We start from the raw sequence: 11,944 nt of genomic DNA on the forward strand, positions 1-11,944 counted from the left end.
CACCCTGAAGACAGTGGCCACGCCTCCACAGCACTGGTCCACAGTTTGTACAGAGCTGAGAGACGAGGAATGGAGGGAAGAAGGGGAGAGAGAAGGAAGAAGGGAGGAAGGGACAGATGGATAGACGGATGAACAGAGAGAAGAATGGGCACACAGCTGAATATCAGCAGTTCTGGAAAACTGTTTCTTAGGGAAAAAGCCAGAAACAACTGATTAAATTCTAACTTGAGAGAACTTTTGGGTTTTCTCTAACCTACAGGGAAAGGAGTTGGTTTCTCGAAATGCTCTCTCACAGCTGCCATGCTCTCGCCCCATCACCAGCTTTCGTCCTGTTCTTTAACTACATGCCCACTCTTTATGTCACCTTTCCATACTGCGAAGGACCCTGGGCATCATATGGGCCTCCCTCACTGAACATGAGGACACTGAGGCACAGAGAGGGAAAAAGCCTTGCTCAAGATCACACAGCAAGTGATCAGGAAAGCCAGGACTGAAACTCAGACCTGTCACCACAGGTAAGGGAGGTTAGGACCAACGCCAGGGAAAGCCACTTACTCCCAACGCTGGTACCTCATGAGACCAGATCTTGGAGGATGGATTCAAGATGGGATCCAGCCTCACCCATCTGAGGCTGACAACTTCAACTTCCCCTGAAGCAGGACTTCTGAACTCTGTTCAACAGCTGTTCTTTAAGAGCCTCCTGCGAGGCAGGAATTCTGCTGAGAGACATAGTCCCTGGACGCCAGAAGCGAGAAGTCTATGGGACACAGGTCTATGGCTGGGTAGTGTCCCAAGCTGACTGTTGGCCCGGCTGCAACAAAGAAGACACCGGGTGGGTCGGTCCCTCTGGGGGAGGGGAAATCAGGGATGGACTCCCAGCTCAGGAGTGGAGCCTAGAAGGGTGGGGAGGGTTCTCAATCGCAGAGAAGTGGGGGGGGGGGTGGTGAGTGCTGGGAGAGGGAACACGGGGACTGGACCAGTATGCCGGCCCCAGGTTAGCTGAGGAGGAGGAGGCGAGAGCTGATGACCAACTCTCGGGGGGCCCCAAGGCGGGCTGAAGAGCGCACACTCTTTCACCTGCAGACAGTAGGACGGAAGGTGCTAGAGAGCGACAGGAGGAGATCTGCATTTTAGAAAGTTCACCCTGACAGCCACAGTGGTGAGGATGGGCCGGGACAGGTCAGAGATCAAGGGGACCCGCAGTCTGTACCCGGGTGGAGCCTGACTGAGCCTGGCACACAGCCTGGCCCAGAGGGGGCGCTCAGGGGAGGAGGGACAACGACAGAAGACAAGGACACTCAGAGCTGTCCCTAGGAGGGTTAGTTGGAGCAAGCTGCTTTGCAGCCAGAGATGCTGTCACAGTTGGGTAGCTTTTTCCAACTCTAACTCTGCGCTCCTGAAACAAAGCAAAAGCCACGCCTCGGCCGGACGCTGAGCGCTAATCCCATCAGCGCCTGGAAGCCCTCCCTGACGCAATCTCTGGATCGCAGACAGCGGGACCCTCCCTCGGTCTCGCCTTCCCTCCCTCCCTCTCTCCCGGCGGCCTGGCGGCCACCCGGCTTCCCGGCTGCACCGGAAACTGCCCGCGCTGCGCCTCCGGGCGCCTCGCCCGCGCGCCCCTCCATCCCGCACCCGGGGGTCCCGCAGCGCAGCCGGAGCCGCGTCCCCGCGCGGAGGCGGCCGCCCCGTCCCCAGGGGACCAACCCGCCGCGCGGAGGGCGACGGCGCAGAGCCCGGAGCCCGGGGCTCCCGAGCCATCCCGCCCGGCCCGGGGCTCACCTGACTTGCCCATGGCCGGCTCGGCGCTCCTGCTCCCGCCGCGCTGCGCTGCGCTGCGCTCCCTCGTCGCCCAGCGCCCCGGGAGAGCCGAGGAGGAGCCGGCGGCGCGGCCCCTCCCCCGGCGCGGCCCAGCCCCCGCCTTATAAGGCAGCCGCCGCTGCGGGCGGAGGCGCCGGGGGCTACGCCGCCGGCTGCCTGGAGGAGGCGCCCCGCGCGCCGCCCCGCCGGACTCCGGAGGCCTTGCCCCGCGAAGTGACCCCAGCGACTGCCCAGGGCTCTCCAGGTGCGGGCGGGGAGCCCGGGACCCCCGGACCTCTGCCCCGAGCTGTCCCCTCTCGGGACGGGGCGGGGGTGCGCTTAGGAAAGCCCGCGCCTCCCACTCGGTTCCCGGTAACTCCTCAGCGGCTGACGCGCTGCGAGGACGCGGTACTCACTGTCGCCGCGCGAGCGACCGTTCCGGCCTGTGCTGCCGGTGGTCGGGGTTCTCCTGGCCTCGGCCTGACCCCGGAACACCTCAGGCCCCGAGTGTGCCGCCTTCCTCTCCGCAGTGACGCCGGGCTCTGAAGGGCATCTGCGTCCTCCCCCCGGGACACCCCGTCTGGTGCAGTCCGGGTTGGAGCTGGGCACTGGCTAACCCTCCTGCGCGGCCGCCCTGACCTGTCCGCTTGTCCCTCACTGCCTGTCACACCACGCTGAATCCCCCACCTCTGAAGTCTAGCCCCCGACCTGTCTCCTCAACTCCCTGGCTTCATCCCACGCTCCAGTCAAACGAGACTTGATGTTTCCCAAATGCGTTCTGAGATGTCCCACCTCCTTGCCTTTGCTCAGGCTGTTCCCTCAGCCTGGGGTGCGGGCCCATCTCTGTCCTTTCAAGTCCTACCCATCCTTCGGGGTCTGTGGGTCCCTTCAACTTGCAGAGGCCCGACCTTTCCTGACCTTGGGGGCAGCGGTCACTATGCACCTGGCACTGCGAGACTTGGTCTCAGTCGTGGCTGCGCCCGCGTGAGAAGAGCCCTTGCACGAAGGTGTAGCCTGGGACGCCTGTGTGAGACTGCCCAAGGGCGCAGGAAACCCCGATGGAAGGAAGCTAATTTCAATAACTGCGCCCTGAAGGGAGATGACTTGCTGATTATAAGGGTAGAATCTGCAATACCAATGGTTTCAGAAGTCCAGTGGGGCAACAGCAGGGCTGGGCACTGCCCTTTCTACTCCCTCCCCCTATGCCAGGTAAGTACTTTCAGACAGTGTTAGAGTGGGCCCCGCGGGCGGCCACTCTGAATCAAAAGGGACTTCTGGTGCTAGGTGGGGTTCTTACCCGTTCTGTTCAATTCTCTCTCCCACTTCGCCAACAAATCCCATTGAAGTGACCAAATGAACCCAGGAGGAAGAATTCCACACGGCCTCTAGAATCTCTAGAAGGCTATTTCCATGTAACCCAAACTTCAGGGCTTGAGCACAGTGGAGCCACTCTCTGCATGCAGAGGGAAGCCCATCTGCGGACCACCAAGTTTCACTCACACTCCTTGTACAGAGGTGAGGGCTGGAGGTGAGAGAGGGGCCCTAGAGTGGGTGGGGGACAAAATCCTAACTTAGAGGCATCTTTGGAGTCTGTGTCGGGTGGGACGCTGTGGACCTTAGAGCTGGCATTAGCAGCAGGCACGTGGAAGGGACAGCGTGCTGAATGGAGTTAGGGCAATGCCAAAGGCGACCCCTATCAAGGGCCGTGGGCTGGTTGGAGGGGGGTCACTGCCCAGCTGGTGCCCAGGCTGCAGACAGAGACAAGAGAAATGGCCACAGAGGTCAGCCGCAAAGAATGTTTGACCCAAGTTATTATTTCTTTATGTCCTATTTAAGAACTCCTTACCTACTCTGAGACTGAACATTTTCTATGTTTTCTTCCAGAAGTTTCACACTACTCTTACATTAATTATGGTGTATGGTGTGAGGTCAGGGTTGTGGTCCTCTCCCTCTCTTTTCTTCTTTGGCATATGAATATCAATTGCTCCAGCATCTAGAGGTTTATCAATGCAGTCAATCTCCATTATTTGTGGATTCTATATCTATGAATTCGCCTACTTGCTAAGATTTATATGTAACCCTGAAATCAATACTTGTGATGTTTTCATCATTCGAGGACATGCGCAGAGCAGTGAAAAATTTGAGTTGCCCAACACACAAGTTCCCAGCTGAGGTTGAACGAGGAGATGCTCTTCTTGTTTTAGTTCTCATACTGTAAACAAGTAGTCTACTTAGTCCCATGTTTGTGGGGTTTTTGTTCGTGGTGGTGATTTTGATGTTTAAAATGGTCCCCAAGTGTAGTGCTGAAGTGCTGTCTAGTGTTCCTAAGTGCAAGAAGGCTGCGATGGGCCTTATGGGGAAAATGTATGAGTTAGATTATCTTCTAATCTAAGAAGGTAACGTATGGCCGTGAGTCTGATGTTAATGAATCAACAATATATATTAAAATGTCTTTAAATAGAAGCACACATAGAACAAGGTTATTATTGATCAGTCAACCAGAAGGTTGTGACTAGAGGCTTGAAGGAACCTAGCCCTGCATTTCCCCTAGGAGCAATGGTCCAGGATTCGCTAGGTCAGTGTTCCTGGCAGTGTTCCTGATGGTTGATAGAACAGAACCGCCACAAATAATGAGAATCAGCTGTGCTACTACTGATCTCAAAAAACTAGCTTTTGGTTTCATTGATTTTCTTTATTGTTTTCCCATTTACTATTTCATTGATTTCTCTTTTTATATTTATTATTTTCTCTTCTGCTTCCTTTGGGTTCAGTTTGCTCTTCTTTCTCCAGTTTCTTCAGGTGGAAGCTGAGCTCGTTGATTTCCAGGCTTTCTTCTTTTCTGATACGAGCATTTAGTGCTACCAATTTGCCTCCAGGACTGTCTCTTCAGTAAGACTCTGTGTCACCAAATGTGGTATGTTATGTTTTCATTTTCAGTCAGTTCAAAAGGATATCTAATTTCCCTCATGATTTATTCTCTTGTGACTTATGGGTTCTGTAAGAATGTTGTTTAGTTTCCAGATATTTGGGAAATATCTTTCTGTTACTGATTCCCACTTTAATTCCGTGTGGACAGAGAATATACTTTGTATGATTTCAAATCCTTTCTTACATTTACTGTACTAAGAATTGTTTTATGGCCCAGAATATGGCTTATCTTGGTAAATATTCTGTGTGCACTTGGAAAGGTTGTGTGTTCCTTTGTTATTGGGTAGAATGTTCCATAAATGCCGATTAGATAAAGTTGGTTGATAGTGTTGTTCAAGTCTTTTGTATCCTTACTGATTTTCTGTCTACTTGTTCTATGAAATATTGAGAGAGGGATGTTGAAATTTTCAACTGTAAATGTAAATTTGTCTATTTCTTCTTTATATTCTAATCAGTTTTGCTTCATGTACTTTGAACCTTCTTATTTGGAGCATAAACATTGACAATTCTTATATCATTTTGATGAACTGACTCTTTTATCATTATGAAAGGATTCTATCTCTGCTAATATCCTTTCCTGTGAAATCTACTTTGTCAAATATTAATATAGTCATTCTGGCTTTCTTTTAATCAGTATTAGTATGTTCATCTAATTTCCATCCTTTAACTTTTTTTCCTTCTTTCAGCAACTCAGAAGACTACTGTTTTACATAGCAAAATACCATTTTGGCTTTATGTTTCATAGTATTATAGCTTTATTGGCTTAAAACTTGTATTTTGATGTATTTTATGTATATTGAGTAGTATAGAATTGGTGCACACATGCAATAAATGGATGCTTTTTGCTTTATTGCAACATTGTTCACACTAAATCCCTTGTAACTGAATGCTCTGTAAATATAAAAATACAAACTTGAAGTGACCAATGTGTGACCTTGGACACGTTACTTGACTCAGCTTTCTCCTCTGTAAAATGGGGATGGTAAGAGTGTCTCCCTCGCAGGATGGTTGTGAAGAGAAACGAGCTAATAGTACCTAGAACAGTTCTTGGCACATAATAAGCACTACAGACATGTTTGTCACCACTCCATCCTTGACTTTTAACCTAGCTGTGTCTTTACATTACAAGTGGGCAGCTTGTAGTTGACAGGATGTAGCTGGGTCTTTCCTTTTATCCAGTCTGACAATATCTGTCTTTTAATTTGTGTTAAGACCTTTATATTGATAACATTATTTTCAAATTTCTATGGAATAAATATAAAAATTGACAAAATAGTAGGCCTTAAAGTAAACTGAGATAAATTCTTAAAAGTAGAAACTATTCAGTCAAATTTTCTGAACACAATGTAATAAAACTAAAACTTAGTAACAAAAAGTTAACTGAAAAATTTTGAACCATTTAGAAAAATTTTACAAATCCCTCTTAGAGCACTGAAAGGTGAAATCAAAGTGGATATTTAGAGATGAGTGACAATCAGAATACTGGGTCAAGAGCGTGGGGCAGGGACTTGAAGTCACGTGGCCCAAGTCCACGTTCTGGCTCTGCTGCCCACTCACTGTGATTCTGGTCACGTGCTGGAAACGAAGATAGTAATACCTACCTTAGAGGATCTTTTTTTTAGATTAAATGAGATGATACTTTAAAAGCATTGTTTAAACATCACTTATTTTTGTGTGTATAATATTTTGCAGTCACAATTTAGATATGTAAAAAGGTAACTGTTTCTTTGTATAGATCAAACCCCAATTCTGCTGATGGCGGAAAACTTGCGCATTGAAGGAAACCCTACTAAGTCACATTTACTTTAGTCTCTCAGGGATAAATATTCAAGCAATCCAGAATCTTTCCCAGCCCCTCTCCACACCTCTGGGTCAGCTCCTCCAGACTCAGATTCTTGGGCAGGAGCATCTGTTGGGCTGAGCCAGGGTCACATGCCTTCACACAATTTTCAGAAAGAGAACAGCGGGATGTCTGCACCCCTTCAGCTTCCGTAGAGAGGTACAGGATCTTTTACACTCAAATAGAGACTTCTCCACATGCTGAGCAGCCAAAACCCAGCAAATGTCTACCCTATCGCCCTTTTCAGAAGGGGGAATTTTGTTTTTCTCCTATGTCTGTTTCCCCAGAGAGTTCTACACTCCATGACTCAGCAGTTTTCAGTGTCTAAGCTCTTACATCATTATGAAGTCTTCCCCAAACTACGGCTTAAGATACAACTATGCTTTAAGCCCTTCAGGCTTTGGCTGTTGATCAGCAGTGGTTTTTGAATAAAAAATTCATTGTAATAGCTGCATGTGTGGAAGGCCATGGCAACTAGAAAAGTTGGGGAAAGAAAAAACCTGGCAGGAAATCTCCTTTTATCCTCTTATACTCTCTTTATTATTAGGAAATAATAATATTGTTAGGAAATGTATGGGATGCAGCCAAAGCTGTACTTAGAGGAAAATACACAGCGTAATAAATATGAGCATAAGCTTGAGTTAGACCTAGGTTCAAGATATCCCTGCTCTGCTACTTACCAGACATGTGACCTTGGAGAAATTATTTAATCTCCTCAAGCCTTAGTTGCATTAGCTGTAAAAGGTGTTAATAATACTATTTGCCTGATAGAGAGGTTGTGAGGATTGCAGGGGATAATTCATTCAAAACACTTTCGACTATGCTTGTGTGAAAGGAATCCTTGGACAACCTTGAGAAAGTGGTCCAGGAACGTTCTTGGTCATTCTTGGCCATTTGTCACATGACAGTTCTTCGAGTGGGAACTGTCAGTAGAAGGGCATGATACACAAGGCTCAAGCCGTTTTAGTCCCATGAGATAATAGATGTAAGATATAACCAAGCGTGGAGTGTTTTCTAGAGTTTACATTTTGCTGATTTGTAGTATAATATTCCTGTTAACACACAGACCAAGTTCATCTCTCAGTGCTCCAAATGAGAAAGAAAGTCTGTAGTTAGATGACATCACTGTCAATCTTGGATAAGCAAGAAGAAGGTAGGAAGGTAGAAGGGAGAGAGGTAGTCACCAGGTCGTGTCCATGGAGCTAAACCGTCGATGAGCCTCTTATTGACCCCCCTTCCTAAGAGAGGGGGCTCCTCTGACTCTCTGCCCAGAGCTTGGAAACCAGTAAGGAGAGACGCTTCACCATCAAAGGGTGGAGAAAAATGTGTAGATAGTGACTTATTGTTACTTAATGCTTCCTTGATTGAAAATAAAGGGACTTGAATGAAATCCCTTCCTGTTGATATCCCTTTGCTGTAGACTGAATATTTGTGTCCCTCTAAAATTCACATGTTGAACCCTAATCCCCATGTGATGGTATTGGGACAGGGGCTTTGAGAAGTGATAGGTCATGAGGGGGGAGTGCTCATGAACGGGATTAGTGCCTCTGTAAGAGGGACCCCAGAGAGCTTTCGGGCCTCTTTCCTCCTTGGGAGGACACGGCTAGAAGTTGGCAGTCTGCAACTTGGAAGAAAGCGCTCACCAGAACCCAACCATGCTACATCCTGATCTCGGACTTTCAACCTCTAGAACAGTGAGAAATAAATTTCTGTTGTTTATCAGCCACCCAGTCTACGATATTTTCTTATAGCAGCCCAAGCTGACTAAGACGTGTTTCTTAGAATTCTGAACCTTATGTTTACTGACTTATAAAAATAATCTATTACCTAATTTGGAGCCTGGAGGGAGAAGGCTCTCCCCTGATCTTTGACAAAAAAAGAAAATTCTTGGGGCAGGCCCCAGGGCGTAGTGGTTAAGTTAGGCACACTCCACTTCAGTGGCCCGGGGTTCACAGGTTCAGATCTTGGGCACAGACCTACACCACTCATCAAGCCATGCTGTGGCAGTGACCCACGTACAAAAAATAGAGGAAGATTGGCAATAGATGTTAGCTCAGGGGCAATCTTTCTCACCAGGAAAAAAAAAAAAAAGAACCATAAACAAATATTGAACTCTGGTTAATGAATGAATGAATGCTGAGGTGTTTAGGGGTGAAATGTATTGATGTTTGCAACTTACTTTGAATTGCATACAAAAAATAAAACGGACTCAACTTACTTTGAAACACATAAAATAAGATTGATGGATAGAAGGAGAGACGGATAAATAGTGATCAAGTAAATATAGCAGAATGTTCATGTAGAATCTAGATGGTGAGTATATGCATTTTCACTTTAAAATTGTCTGTAGGTTTGAAATTTTCCATAATAAAGTGTTTAAAAGTTAATTGAATAAAGAAATTAATATAGATAAAAACAAATTATACATTAGGAACCAGAAAAGAACAGAATTTAAAAATATATCCTAAAGCTGCAAGACATATCAGATAGGTAAATCTCTACAAAATCAAATCAATAAAAAAGTTTGAAAGGAGAGAAAACTCAAATGTACCACAATTAGTAATGGAAAAGGGGGAATGTAATCTCTCTTTAGAAGTGTTCAGAAAACTAATATCGATGTCTCCACTAGTATTTTCCTGAATTGGTCAATTTTCTAGGAAAATACAAATTACTGATATTTATTTAAGATGAGAAAAAAACCCTAAATGAACCAATATAGCCATAAATAAAAGAAAAAGAAAAAGGAAATATCACTGCTTACCCAAATAGAGCTGGACCCAGATAGGTTTGCAGGCAAGTTCTATCAAACCTTTGAGAGACAGACGATTCTGGTACTATTTACATGTTCTAAAGCATAGAAAACCTCCTCCATTCATTTAATGAAGCTAGAATGATCCTGATTCCAAAACCTGAAAAATATGGCAAATACGAAAAACCAGAGTGCAACGTCATTTATGGATATAAATACCCAAATCCAAAATAAAACATCACCAAATTGTATCTGGCAGTGTATTGTTAGAATAATACCAAATAAAATTTATTTCAAGGGCATAAGGATGGTTCAATGTTAAGAAATATATTCACAATTTATAATATTAATAAGTCAAAGGAAAAATATAATGTAAACAAATGCTGAAAATATCTTTGATACAATTCAGTATCCATTACTGAGTTCTTAAAAGATCTCCTTTTTTTTTCCCTTAGCAGAATAAAGGGAAGCCTCCTGAAACAGACAGTGAAACATGTCATAGTTCAACATGTCCCGCTTAACAGTAAACCATGGCACACTCCCATTGAAGTCAAGAACATCATCGAGTTTCTTGCTGTCTCCACTGTTTCAACATTGTTCTGAGTTCCAGCCAGTACTAGGACAACAAAAAGAGATAAGAGGTATAGATGTTGGAAAAGGAGGAGCCAAGTTTTCATTATAGCATCTCCCTGGAAAAACCTAAGAAAACCCATTAAATTAATATAAAAAATTTAAATGATAGCCAGGTCCCAGAAAAATATTTTTGAAAGTCAGCTTTTCTACATAGCATCAATAAGCAGTTAGAAAATATCATGCGAGAAACACTGACAATAGTAACAACAACAACCCATTTTAAAAGCACCCAGGTATAGACTTATTTTGCTATAATAAATTCATTTTACTGTGAGGATTATATACCTTCCTCACATGTGACAGCCTGGGCTGTTTAGGAAGAAAATAAATACTCGCTATGAGGAGAGGTGCTTGCTCTTGGATGGCTCCTTGCTGATGGGGAAGGTAGCTGGATCCAGAGCGCCACCTTCCCCATTCATGGGGCCAGAGCCTGGTCCTCCACTTGCGAGCCGGCAAAGCCTGGCTTTGAACTGGTAAAGCCTGAACTAGCGCAGCCTATAGCTCTGCTCTAGTGGAAGCGCTGTAGCCTGAGGGCTGTGTTTGTGTAACCCAAGAAGGGGCAGAAGGCCTGAACTTCTCTCTGGGTCGTGGAGGAGTGGGGATTCTCAGGGAGCTAGGGAGAGACTCTGGAAAACATGGGTGTGAAGAAGGGCTAGGAGAGGAAGACGGAGAGGAACTGAGGTCAAGAAGGAAGGAGCGTTCAGTGGAACACCTCCAAAGGTTCAAACCAAGAGGTCTTCCCCATCTTGGGCGGGTGCCGGCATGAGTGGGCAGAGACCGTCACATCTCCTGGTCCTTACTCAGAGTTGCCCTGGCCTGCTGTGTCGGTATCTTCTTTTTGCTGCACTTCCTTCCCTAAATTGCCTCTCCGCCCTGCTCTCTGCCCGGAAGGCTGACCTGTATAGTTACCACGACAGGCTCCCTTGTCCTCTGGTTTCCTACCGGGTTCAGCAATGGGGGGAGACCCGGGAGGAGGGGAGGAAATGCCTGCTCCGTGCAGTGCTCTCCTTGGGTTCTGGTAACTACCTCACCACTCGGGGCTTAGCGGTGCTAACAGCCCCACCTTACATCTCACACCCTGCTCTCTTCCTGTGGTTTTTCACATCCTGCTCACACCTTTGTAAATAGCACCTTTAGTAAGCCTTCCTCAAATTATCCTAATTTGAGTGGGCCACTTGTTTACCTGCTGAGTCCTGACCAATATAAACCTTACCTGACTGCTCAGTAAAGCAACTGCTCACATCTCCAGCAGAGTTCGGTGGGAGATCGGTCAGGTGAAGACAGGTGAGCTGGCCCTCAGGAAGAGGACAGCACGTCGCCTGATTGCTTGGTGGGGCTCTCGCCAACATGGGGCTTCAACCTGTGAACCGTTAGGCAGGAAAGTGCCAACCAGCAGGCAGCTTCCCAAATATGAAACCAGGTTCTTGAACTTCCCCTCACAGGGCAGTGAGGCACCCACCTCCGCCCTCATGTGGACAGAGGAGGGACCCTGCCCCAATTAGATCAGAGAGATATAAGTACAGAGAAGGTTCTGGAAGGATTCTGTTCTGCACTCATTGGTAGAAACAGGGAGAGGAAGGTGCATTGTGGGCGAGTTTTTCCTTTGTTTATGTTTCCAGTATTTTGGGGAATGCACGTGTTATTTTTATAATAAGAAAACAATACAGCGAACTTCATTTTGGGAAAATGAAAGAGTGGGTGGAGTTGGAGGCAGGAGCGTTAGCATGCTTCCCCACGTGAAGGCTTCCTGCCTTCCCCTTACCCCCCACCAGCCTAACTTCCCGAGAACCTGACTCAACCCTAGACTTTGCATGTGCTCTCTGTGCACCATTTTGTGTGGGCCAGTGAGAGAACAAGGCGACAAGCACAGTGCAAACTCACAGAAAGTGCCAGAGAGCTGTGTCAGTTACTTTTATGATTCCTGTTGCTCCTTGGACCTGTCTGTCAGACCTCACCCAGCATGCCTGCCTTGTCAGCCTGACCTGACCTTGAACCTA

The 11,944-nt window shown here is 46.7% G+C and overlaps 1 long non-coding RNA gene across 2 annotated transcripts; it reads right to left on the bottom strand.

Moving 5' to 3' along the window:
- Window positions 1-9,575: 9,575 nt before the first annotated feature.
- LOC131393652 (uncharacterized) lies at window positions 9,576-11,631 on the bottom strand. Of its 2 annotated transcripts, none has more exons than XR_009215948.1 (2): window positions 11,161-11,631; window positions 9,576-9,930 (listed from the first exon to the last, which is right to left on the bottom strand). It is a non-coding gene; the product is annotated as an uncharacterized LOC131393652 (long non-coding RNA). The 2 variants fall into 2 exon arrangements; XR_009215949.1 differs by lacking the exon at window positions 11,161-11,631 and adding an exon at window positions 10,845-11,103.
- Between the last annotated feature and the right edge of the window lie 313 nt (window positions 11,632-11,944).

This window comes from Diceros bicornis, chromosome 28 (genome assembly GCF_020826845.1).
Source record: "Diceros bicornis minor isolate mBicDic1 chromosome 28, mDicBic1.mat.cur, whole genome shotgun sequence".
Lineage (NCBI taxonomy): Eukaryota > Metazoa > Chordata > Mammalia > Perissodactyla > Rhinocerotidae > Diceros > Diceros bicornis.